Source organism: Eurosta solidaginis, chromosome 1, assembly GCF_040869045.1.
Source record: "Eurosta solidaginis isolate ZX-2024a chromosome 1, ASM4086904v1, whole genome shotgun sequence".
NCBI classification, from domain to species: Eukaryota; Metazoa; Arthropoda; class Insecta; order Diptera; family Tephritidae; genus Eurosta; species Eurosta solidaginis.
In genome coordinates, this window is record NC_090319.1 from 123,862,375 (window position 1) to 123,875,125 (window position 12,751).

The 12,751-nt window shown below is 40.8% G+C and overlaps 1 protein-coding gene and 1 pseudogene across 3 annotated transcripts in view; both read left to right on the forward strand.

Moving 5' to 3' along the window:
• Window positions 1-12,751, forward strand: part of Mvl (Malvolio) — a 1,196,163-nt gene that overhangs the window by 41,555 nt on the left and 1,141,857 nt on the right. The gene's annotated exons all lie outside the window — the stretch shown is intronic.
• Window positions 1,200-12,412, forward strand: LOC137237732 (heat shock 70 kDa protein 4L-like; annotated as a pseudogene).

Sequence of the window (12,751 nt, forward strand, 5' to 3'; positions counted from 1 at the left end):
AAAAAACTAATAAATATTATTATTAAAATTAAGCATGATCTATAAAAACAAAAAGGAAGAGAGGTAAATAAATTAAACACTAGATTACAAATAAAGCTTAACGCGGAGGATTCTAAGGTACTTTTCGATAGTGAAAGGGTATTGTCCCAAAACCTCAGAGCCAAAATTAGAAAAATACAAATAAACAAATTTGAGAGGCTCAAAGACAAAAAAACCCAATTACTTAACATACAAAATGTACCCGAGTGGTTTCACAATACCACAAATATTAGTATACCGATGGATGTACAGTGGATTCTCTCCCTGGGACCGAAATACTCCATACCAACAACTAATAAAGAATTTCCCTTATTTAAATTTATCGCAGACGGCGAAGACTTTATACAGACGATCAAAGACAAAGAGCAACAAGAGATTGAGAGGAACAATTTGACTACATTAATACGGGACCACCTCAATAGAAGAAACATTTGCGTGCGTGATAAATATATTTTAGATACCTTACAAACGACAAAGAAATTCTTCAAACAAAATAACTATCTGTTATTTCTCAATGCAGACTTTGGAATAGTGTTGTTGTGATTAGACGTTTTGGTGCATGTTTGTCGGAAGGAAAAAAGTGAGTGTCGTATAGGCATAAGCAATGTACATAGGTATATACAAATGTACATGTAATTTTGTCTTGTTTACGAGTTTTAAAGTGTCATTTTCTGAAATGCGCGTTATTTGTTTTACAATAAATTATTAAGTGTTTGGGACAAATAAGAACTATAGCTGTTGTTTTCTTGGTAAAAAATCTACCAACTACTACTATTTCATTTTTTTGTCTACCAACATTTTCCTCTTAAAAAGTCCGCGTACTGGTAGATATTTTCCGGCAGCAAAGACAAAAAAAATTGCGAACATTCATACATGCCCGTATATTGAATGTAAATTTCTCAGAATCGAAAGATTTTTTCCGTTGTTTCATTCTTTTTACTACGGCGCGTGGCCGTAGTACAATCACTTGCAATTTTCTTTTAGCTGTCAAAAAACAATTTATGACTCATTGTGCGTAAATTAAAACTGGTTATAAGCTCTGGAAAAAGCGTGGAATAATAGCTATCTTATAGTATTTTTTTATCGTCGATACTGATTCAAGTAATCAACGCTGAAAAACTTCATTTCATTGCGGCATCAATAACATAAGACAGTGAAAAATGTCTGTGATTGGAATCGATTTTGGCAATGAGTCTTGCTAGGTAGCTGCAGCAAAAGCTGGAGGAATCGAAACACTAGCAAATGACTATAGTTTGCGTGCAACACCTTCCTTTGTCGCCTTCGACGGGAGAAAACGTATCATTGGTGTGGCCGCCAAGAACCAACAGGTCCCAAATATGAAAAATACAGTAAGTATTGGCCGATCATTCAGGAACTTGCCGTCAAACAAAGTTGACCAAAAAAATAGTTAATAACATGTCTTTTCTTGCAAGGGCACTCTTCCGAAATGTTCCAACAATGTGTCGGCGCGTGGGGCAACAGCAGATGAGTGGGGGGAGACTTTTCCATCAAAGTGCACAGCTATTAGCTGTGAAAGTTCAACACCCTGCGCCAGACTTCAAGGGCTTGGCGGTTGTTGGCAATGACTTTCAAGAAATCAAACTCGCGGAAAATATTTGTATAAAAATCACTCACTGCACTAAACACCTTTCAAAGGTAAAAGAGGGCACATATATGTCGATATTCAATTTATGTCTATATTTACAAATATAAAGAATTTATAACAATAATATAATTAAATTAAACTGAAATAAAAAGACGCGACGGCGGGCAGGCGATATAATAAAACTGCGTTGGGACGAGCGGGCACGATCAATGCGTGTGGTTCGGTAGTTTTAAGTAAAACTGACTTGTGAGTGAGCGCGGTGGTGGTTGGCAAGCCACCTGCGCTTGGCCGCACTGGCCGGGTGTTGCCAGACGGAGGGGGCGGACTTAGTCCGAAAATTGGATCATGTCTTCAACATGCCCCCCCCCCCCCGCCCGACGAGTTGATGGGTTAAGGGCGGCGTAAACCCTGTCCAAGGCCGCCCGGGCCTCGGTTACTAGTTGCCTTAGCTTCTCCTCCTTTTGACGAGCCGATCGGGTTTGTGTTGCTCTCTGGCGGGTTTGTGCGCGTGCTCGCGGGGTTGCCCGGTCTCGGCGTTGAGGGTTGTGTTCATGGCGTCCCGCGTTGTTTCTCTGGCGTCGAGCCCTGTGTAACAGCGTGTGGTGGCCGAGGGCACATTTTCGGCAGCTGGACGGGGAGTCACATGCCCCGGTGCTGTGTGACACTCCCAGGCAGTTGATGCAGTACCGGTGGTTCCTCGCGCACTCGTAGCGCTCCTCAGGCTTCATCGCGAGGAACGCCCGGCACTGCCTTAGCGCGTGTCGCTGCCCACATAGCCGGCATTTCTGGGTCTCCGTAGATTTGCGGGTCCTGTAAAGACAAGAAAAGAAAAAATACGTATTTCTCAAAAAAATGGGTTAGAAAAATACGTTGGGGAGGGTAGCTTATATGTAGATTGCTAGGGGCATGAAGCAGAGGGTACCAGAGGTAGGGTTGGCACTGCTAGGCAGTTGGTAGCACGCACAGTTTGGCAATATTACGGGTGATTAGTCCATTTTGGGTTTTGAGTTCCACAACTCGAACATGGTTATCCGATCCAGGGTGTAAAGTGATTACCCGTCCCAAACGCCATTCGTTCGGGGGTAGTAAATCATCCTTTACCACGACTAAATCTCCAACTTGAATATCGCGTTGAGGGCATTTCCATTTATACCGCTTATGAAGCTCCTTGAGATACTCGCTCTTCCATCGTGTGCTGAATTGGTGGTGAAGCACTTTCAGTTTCTGCCATTTGTTGACCAAGGTAACGACAAGAGCGGCGCGCCACGTAGGAAATGCCCTGGGGTTAGGACTAGGGGATCCATTGGATCTTCGGACATAGGAGAGAGCGGTCGGGAGTTGAGGACCGCCTCTATGCGTACTAAGAGGGTAGTAAGCTCTTCGAAAGAGAACTTCTGGTTTCCTGCTACTTTCGTAAAGTGTATCTTGAAACTTTTCACGGCCGCTTCCCATAGACCACCCATGTGGGGAGCGTATGGTGGGATGAATTTCCATGAGAATCCGTGAGTTGCATACTTTTCGGCGACGTTTGTAGCGACTTCCTTGAGGAATGTGGTGAATTCTCTTTGTAATCCGCGTTGTGCGCCGACGAACGTCTTTCCGTTGTCAGAATGTATCTGGTAGGGTAGGCCACGGCGGCCAGTGAATCGGGCAAAGGCTGCGTTGAAGGCATTCGTGGTGAGGTCAGAACACACTTCTAAATGAACAGCCTTTGTGGAAAAACAGACGAACACACAAACGTAAGCTTTGGCATACGAAGCTCGGCGAAGGGGAGAAGTTTTTACCATAAATGGTCCAGCAAAGTCGACTCCTGTTGTATGAAAGGGTAGAGAATATGTTGACCTCTCGGGTGGCAAGGCTGCCATTATCTGCGTTTTCATCTGCTGTTTATAGATGGTGCAGGTTTTGCAGTGGAAGACGAGCTTTTTGACCTTTTGCTTCAAACGTGGGATGTAGTACTGTTGCTGCACCATTCGGATCATCAGCTGTTTGTCGGCGTGCAGCAGGTTCGAATGGAGGAAGTCTAACAGAAGAGAACAAAATCGAGAGTTTTCGGGTATGATAATTGGGTGCCGCTCATTAAAGCTATAGGTGGCATATGCTAATCTTCCAGAAACTCGCATGATTCCTGAGTCATCTAGCATGGGGTTTAATGTCAGAAGGGTGTTCTTTTTGGGTAAGGGTCCTGACGTTTGAAGCAGCTCTATCGTGTCTCCGTAATGATTCCGTTGAGTTTGAATGATGATTTTGATTTGGCATCATTCACTTCGGCGGGGGTGAGGTTGAGCGTGGCTGGAACTTTCAGTTTCCTTGCTTTCTTGATAAACCGCAACATATAGGCCACGACTCTAAGCGCTCGAGAAAACGACGAAAACCGGTCGAGTATGTCTATATTTTCTTCCTGCAGGGTGTGGAATACGTCCACATGCCGTTGTTCGGGTGGAGTTGGGTGGTGAGGTGTATCCTTTGGCCACGAAGTTGATGCATTGATTAGCCAATTAGGTCCTTCCCACCATAGCGGACATTGGACTAAATCCTGAGGCTTGCAACCTCGAGTGCCCAAATCCGCTGGGTTATCCTTACTGGAAACGTGCCTCCAAGTGGCGTTGTCGACGTTCTTAAGAATTTCAGAGGTTCTGTTAGCGACATACGTTTTCCAGGTATGGGGTGGTTTTTCTAACCAGGCCAGTACGATGGCAGAATCGCACCAGAGAATGAGTTCGTGTTGGGGTAGATTCAGCTCACTGCGCAGCTGTTTCACTAACTTGGAGAGTAAAACTGCTCCACAGAGTTCCAACCGTGGAAGACTCACGGTTTGGAGGGGTGCTACTTTGCTTTTACCAGCTAGCAAATGGGATGAAAAACTATTTTCATGGGTTTGTACTCGTAAATATATAAAGGCACAAAATGCTTTTTCTGAAGCATCTGAGAATCAATGCAGCTGGATTAGTTTATCGGGGGAATACTGTACCCACCTAGGGATTTTAATGTCTCTGATATGAGGTAAATTTTCATAAATTGAGGTCCATTTTTGGAGAGCTCCGGGCTTCACGTCTTCGTCCCAATCCGTTCCTTCCATCCAGAGTTGTTGCAGCAACATTTTTGCAAGAATCATTATTGGTGAAAGCCATCCTGCGGGGTCAAACAGTTTCGCAACTGCTGATAAAATCTGCCTTTTCGTAGTCGTGTTTTCTGCTGATGGTGGATCATACGTGTAGGTGAAGGTGTCGGTTAGCGCGTTCCACTGAATTCCAAGGGTTTTGTGGAACTCGAATCGTGGAATTTAAGGAAGTCGACGTCTAGCAAATCAGGTTCGGGAACGGGTTTTAAAATTTCAGGGTGATTTGCCGACATCTTCCTCAAAGGGAACCCTGCCGATTTCAAGGCTTCGATAACTTGAGTAGTCATAGAGTTCAAAGTGGACTGTATATTATGACCGCCTGACAAAATATCGTCAACATATGTTTCGTTTAATAAAATGTTTTTAGCGAGCGGATATTCGTCTTGACAATCGTGGGCGAGTTGGTGTAGGGTTCGAATCGCCAAATATGGCACGCAATTTACACCAAAGGTAACTGTTTTTAGTCGAAAATCTTGTATCGGCAGAGTTGGGTGTTTCCGAAAAACGATTCGATGAAAATCTTTATCTTCTTCATGGATGAGTATTTGGCGATACATCTTCTCAATATCGCCGTTGAAAACAAACTTATAAAGTCGCCATTTAAGTATGACGAGCATTAAGTCATTTTGTAGAATGGGGCCTGTATGAAGCACGTCGTTTAACGAGTTGCCAGAATGCGACATTTTTGATGCGTTGAAGACGACTCGCACTTTTGTTGTTTTGCTGTCGGGTTTTATGACAGCATGATGGGGTAGATAAAATGATAAATATTTACCATCTCTAATTATCTCTTGTTGGGAGGCGGGTTCCATGTGATCCATGGTTAAATATTCATTAAGGACTTCAAAATATTTGTCTCTTAATTCGGGTTTTCTTTCGAGGGTTCGTTCGATGCTGATATACTGCTGTTGTGCTGCGGGTCGTGAATGACCGAGTGCCAGATTGGCTGGAAATTCCGATTTGATGGGTAGTTTGACTCTGTAGCGTCCATCTTCCTCACGACTTGTGGTTGTCCGGTAGAGTGCTTCGCAGTATTCATCATCTGCTGATCGTTGTTGGGTTTGGTGAACTTCTTCCTGTTCCCAAAATTGTCTCAAAAGTTGATTGATGGGGTCATCGGTGCATTCCGTGACATGAGTGCTGAAGGTTGATACCTTTTCAGCCACAGGGCCGCTTAATATCCATCCGAATATTGTGTTTTGGGCAAGTAATGTTCCACTCACATTACGTAGGAGCCCTTCGGTGAGGATTTGCGGGGTGATATCGCTGCCGATTACCACATCGATTTTCGATGGTGTCGAATACTGTGGATCGGCTAACGGTAAATGGGACAGTTCTTCGAGATCGATGCTTGAAACTCTGACTGTGGGCAAGAACTTAGTTAGTTTCGGCAAAATTATTGCTTGTGCGTCTATCATTTGGGTTAAGTCTGCTGAACAGAATGTTATCTGGCAGACTTTATTGGCATTTTTCACAACCGTTCCACCCATTCCAGATATCTGGTGGAGGGACTCTTTTGTGGGTAGACCAAGAACCTTTTGTATACGGGATGATACAAAGGATTTTTGTGAACCTTGGTCTATTAGGGCACGAATTTTATGAAATTCGCCAGCAAAGTATACTGATACTATTGCTGTGGGTAGTAGGGTGGTTCCATGATTACTCGAGAAGAGTGAAGAAACCGGGTTTTTGTCTTGAGACTGTAGGAAGGAGGTGGCTCTTGCGGCGACTTTCGATGTTGAGGCTCGCTCGTCGTCCGTTCTCCTAGGGGTGCCGCCTTGGGCATTTTGAGCTCTGGGGTTTGGTTGTGATTGTTGGGGTTTGGGCTGCAAATGCAGTAGCGAATGATGACGCTTTTGGCAATAAACGCACGTGAAACTACTTTTACATTCGTTCTTGGGGTGTGACGTAGACAAACAGTTTTCTCAATAACTATTTTCTCTCACAAATTTGATTCGGTCTGATACCGATAAAATTCTAAACCTAACGCAAGATTTGACTGCGTGGTATTGATTGCATAATCTACACGAAGCCGTTTTATTGAACTCCGTGTGATATGCATGGGTTCTATTATTGTTAGATTGGGTCGAGTTTTGATTCACCGTTCGTGGCGTAAAACTCGAAAATTGGGGTTTCGCCTTGCCTGGTCGATAGGTACTTATTCTCTCTACTACCTCGTATCTGCTGGTCAAAAATTTATTCATATCCTCCCAAAGTGGGAGTTCTTTTCGGGAGCTGAGGGATTGTTCCCATAGTGAAAGACAGCTTGGATGAGCAGAGGTAAACGAGGATTGGGTCCCAGTCCATTGTCGGGATTCCTTGGGTGTTAAGGGTTGACATGCAGTTGTTGATTGTTGTCTGTATCTTCTGTATTTGTTCTCCGCTTTCTGCGAATATTGTGGGTAGGTTGAACAGCGTCTTCAGTTGGTTGTCGACGAGTATCCTTTTGTTCTCGTACCTAGATCTGAGCGCTTCCCAGGCAAGCTCGAAATTATTATCGCTCAGTGGGTATTGTTTTACAATAAGCCCAGCTTGTCCTTTTGTTTTCAGGCGTAAGTGGTATAGTTTTTGAGCGGGTGATAATTTAGGGTTGTTTTTATAGACTGCCGTGAACATATCTCTAAAGGATGGCCAGTCTTCGTATCCACCATGAAATACTTCGGTGTCGCATGGTGGTACTTTTAAATAAAAACCGTTTGCGTTTGAATTGTTTATTGGGTGGGCGGGTATTTGTTGTTGGTTGGTGCTAGCAGTATTAAAAAGCTGTAAGGCTTCTAAAATTCCTGATTTGCATGTTTGGTAAGTTTCCAAGCATTTAGCGAATTTTTGCTCAACCGAGCCGCTAACATCTGTGTAATTATCTGAGAAACTTACTTCTCGATGGGACTCTAGCACCTTTGCCCATATTTTATCAAGGTCTTCTAATTTGATCTTAAGCATACACTCTGATAAATCGGTAGCTTGGGAGGGTGACCATCTTGAGCAGTAAACCTCTACTTGGTTACCGTCATATATGAATTTCTGCAGGCATTTATCTGCAGGGGTCAATTTTTGGGTTTCGTCCGACGATTTCGGCATTATAAATTAGTTTGGTTTATTAAGAAATGGGAGCTTTTATTAAGCTGTGAAAATCGAAAAAAATTTTGTAAAAAGTGCACAAAAAAATTTTTTGAGACCAGCCTAATGTACGCTTGGTTTTTAATACGGGCTTGTCTCAGCGCTTCTGAGTACAAGTAATGTGAGTATATAATAATATAAATATTATAATATTTGTGTTCAGTGGGATTTTATTTTTTAATTTTTGAGACCGGCCTAATGTGTACCGGCTTTTTGTTATATGTACTTGTCTCAGCGCGTCTGAGCACAAGTAATATGGGTATATAGTACGTATGTATGTATATATATAAGTGGGTGAAATATATTTGCCGACAAACTGTGGTGTACCAACAACCTTTTGTTTGCCGTGCCAATGCACTTGATCTGTATTGACAAAGTAAATGTATGCAAAATATGTAACCGATGATCTTCTTTGTTGATTCCTTCTATTATGTTGTTACGTATGCTCATGCAATTACTTTGGTGAGGGTGGGTTTTTGGCTTATGCAAAAAGATATACAAGTGCGTGTGGGTATTATGGGTGCATATAATTGTAGGTTTGTATGCAAAATTAATATTGGGTGCACCGGTAAAATAAACTTTTGGAAAAGTGACAAAAATTTGGCAAAGTTTGTTGCTATGGGTTTTTTGTAAAATATGTTTTATGTAATATATGTATATATGGGTAAATTGGGCAGCGGTGAATTTCACGCTGGAAAAATATATATATAGCTCGTGGATGATTACCGAACTAAGTGGGTATATACATATATTACATATATACGTATATACTTTTATAATTAAGTGGGTATTTAGCGCAACGAACTTTTTGGGTACCGGGCAGTGGATTTTCCGTTAGCACGGGAATACAAATTTTTTGTTGAAAAAATTATATTGGTTCTCACGGGACTGTACCTTTGGTACCAGTGGGTAGGCAACTGAAATATTTTGCCGTTTAGGCTTTTGATGTGGGTTATATACCCAGGGTCCGGATCTTTAGATCGGAGGGGTATATAAATTTGGGGATTTTAGATTGGGGTCCGTACTTTAGACGGAGGGAATATATATATGGATATATAATGGGTACCGAGAGTACTTACTCAGACATTTTTTCTGTGTGAACTGTGTGTTACTTGTGGGTTTTTGTGCTGTCTTTTAGCCTCCTTTGTAATGTGCTCCTCCTTGTTGGTGTAGTTAGTGTTAATGTTGTAGTGTTGATGTTTTTAAAAAAATTTTATTTTTTTGTCCAAACAAACTAATTTTTATTTTCTTTTAAAATTTCTATATATGTATATATTTTGTTTAACAGATTTCAAATATTTCAATTTATTCCTTAAATTGTTGTTTTTGTTTCACACCGTGATGTAACTTTCACACCAACGCTAGTGATTTTTGCCTTTTCCAGATTTTGTGTCAATTTTTTGTTATTTCGTTGGAAACTTTCCTCCAAAAACTCCCTTTTTCTTAAAAATTATATTTTTTTGTTTTTTTTTTTGTCTCTTTTATATAAAGCGTTTTTATGGTTCTTTCTTCCTTCACTTTTATGTTATTCAATTTTGATTTACAATTTTTTCTCTTTTTGTAACACCTTAATGTAACCTTTTTTTGTATTTATGTATGTTTTATAATTTTGCCGTACAAAATTTTGTCACAAACACAATGATTTTTTTTTTTTTTTTGATGATAAAAATGTTGATTTTGTTTAAAATATTTTTGTTGCAAAATTTCACATATATATATATTTGCTTACAATTTTCTCATATGTATCACTTTTTTATATTTCTTGTTTGTGCACTACTTTTTTGTCGAATTTTCTCAATAATTTATCTAGTGCACCTATATGTATGTTTCGTCCACCAAACTAAACTTTTTCACCTCTTTTTGTATATGTATATTTAAATACTTCGTTTTATGTTTAAATTTAAGCACTTTGTTTTTTTTTTTTGTTACAGTGTCCGTACCGGCCCGCGTTTTTATTTATTTTTATGTAAAATTTCTTATTTTTCTTTTTGTCTTATTAAATTTTTTGATTTCTCAATTTATTTTATTTTTTTTTCACACCTTAATGTTTTTACTATTTTTAATTTTGTTTTTCTTTTTCCGCTGGTTACCTTTTTTTGGCACATAAGGACCATGTATAAAAATCACTCACTGCACTAAACACCTTTCAAAGGTAAAAGAGGGCACATATATGTCGATATTCAATTTATGTCTATATTTACAAATATAAAGAATTTATAACAATAATATAATTAAATTAAACTGAAATAAAAAGACGCGACGGCGGGCAGGTGATATAATAAAACTGCGTTGGGACGAGCGGGCACGATCAATGCGTGTGGTTCGGTAGTTTTAAGTAAAACTGACTTGTGAGTGAGCGCGGTGGTGGTTGGCAAGCCACAGCTGAGCTGCACTGCCTGCGCTTGGCCGCACTGGCCGGGTGTTGCCAGACGGAGGGGGCGGACTTAGTCCGAAAATTGGATCATGTCTTCAACAATATTTAGTACTATTCTTCTATCCTCTCGATTTGTAAGTGCGCTGTTTCAACACTTGATTTCATTTATTATCACGATGTAAATAAATAAGCAATGGGTGAAATCTCTGATAGGTGTATGTATGTAACCCAGCTGCTTATCGGCCTTTAGAAAATTGGTATAAAATCGAATATGTAGCGTAATAATGGGCGCATATTTTTATATCAATATCTAATTAATTTATTGTAAAAAATCAGGCCAAATATGTAAATATAAAATGTGATAAAGTGGTTTCAAACGTTTACTGGGACGCAAATTCAATGATCCACACGTACAACGTGAACTTGTTAGCATTCCAAAGAAGGTAGAGCAACGCCCAGATGGTGGCATAGGCTTCGAAGTAAACTACTTGGATCAGGAGCAACATTTTTCCGCTGAACAGTTGACTGGTATGCTATTCACCAAACTTAAGGAAACATCGACTTCTGCTCTGCAAGCCCAGGTGAATGACTGTGTAATCGCGTGTCCAGCATATTTTACAAACTCTGAACGTATATCATTGTTGGACGCTGCTCAAATTGCTGGACTGAATGTTTTGCGCCTTATGAATGAAACTACGGCAACGGCACTATCATATGGTTTCTACAAGCAGGACTTACCAGATGAGAATAAACCGCGTAACGTAGTTTTCGTTGATTGTGGCCATTCGTCTTTACAAGTCAGCGTGTGTTCTTTTACCAAGGGTAAATTGAAGATGATTGCAAGTGCTTGGGATCAGATTGGAGGTCGCGACTTTGACAGTGTGTTAGGGGAATATTTCGCTAAAGAATTTTATGACCGCTACAAGCTGAACGCTAAAACTAATCCTCGTGCTTATTTGCGTTTGCTAACGGAAATAGAAAAGTTGAAAAAACAGATGTCAGCAAATAGTACTAAACTGCCAATAAATACAGAATGTTTTATGGATGACGTTGATGTTTCTTCCTCACTGCAACGCACACAAATGGAAGAGTTGTGTGCGCATTTGTTTAAACGAGTTGAGATGACATTCATAAAGTTGTTGCAGGACCCCAAACTGTCGCTGGATGACATACACTCCGTATTCCCCTCATATACGATACCGATTTTGCGTGAAAAACTTCAAGCTCAATAGGGTGCTATTTTTTATCGAAACCATTTTAGAAATCCAAACGACAGCTTCAGCTCTCTATAGAGCTTTCTTTCGTGTTCTGTTTTTCATAACCTGAAAACTGATGTTACCCGTATATTGGGCAATATCTATCTAAATCACATTGCACAAACAGATTTTGGCCTTATCTGTTTCCCAATTCGGGCCAGTATATGTAAAAGTATAAAACTATATAGCGGCCGCCGTGGTGTGATCGTTGCGTGCTCCGCCTACCACATCAAATATCCTGGGTTCACGCCATGGGAAAACCAACATCAAAATTTTATAAACAAGCTACCCGTATTCCGGCGATAAAACAGCTTATTGAGCAGGTGTTCGGTAAACCGGCTAGTACCAATTTGAATCAAGATGAATCAGTATCACGTGGTGCAGCACTGCAATGTGCAATAATGTCACCGGCAGTACGTGTACGCGAGTTTGGGGTAACCGATATTCAAAATTACGCCGTCAAAGTAATTTGGGATGGTGAGTGGTCTCAAAGTGGCGGTGAAATTGAAGTATTCCCTGCGACGACGCAATGACAATGTGCAGGCCTTTGCTGCTGATGGACGTGTCTTACACAGATTTGGGGGGAAGGCAACTGCTGATGGTGAACTATGTCCTCTTCCGATTTGGTGGCGCTGCGTGCTAAGTATAGAGTACGTTGGTTTTTGGGGTGGAAGCATATCTTTTGGCACACATGGCAAAACGGGCTACGGTTGATCTCATTATGGTGAGCATGGAAAATTCTTTAGCTACTATTGCTTAACCTATATAAAACCCTTTGATTTTAGTGTTGTTCCTAACTGCTAGACTATCATGCACCCTATGCTTTCGTTGTCCAATGTGGCGCTGCTGTGATTGTAGGGCATTCACTCCATGGAGCAAGTCGCACTCCGGTGGATTTGGCGGTTGCATTGGATTTGGGATACGTATTTGGTAAGTGGTTTTACATTTCATATTCAGCCCAATTCTGAACAAAAATTCCGTGCGAGTTTTTTTCTTTCTCCCATTCCTCGTATTCTAAATAAAAATTCCTAGTGAGTTTTTTCACTTCTCTCTTTCCTCCTATTCTGAACAATGTTCGAAAAGGCGGAGACCGGTTATGGGAGAAAAGTAGGTATTATGAATGTGAGGGAGAGGGAGATTTCTTTGCCATTTCATAGTTTTTTTTTCACTTGTTAAATTAAAGGGAATGCATCAAAATAGTTTAAGGAAATTGGTTCTTTTAAGAAAGAACACTTATT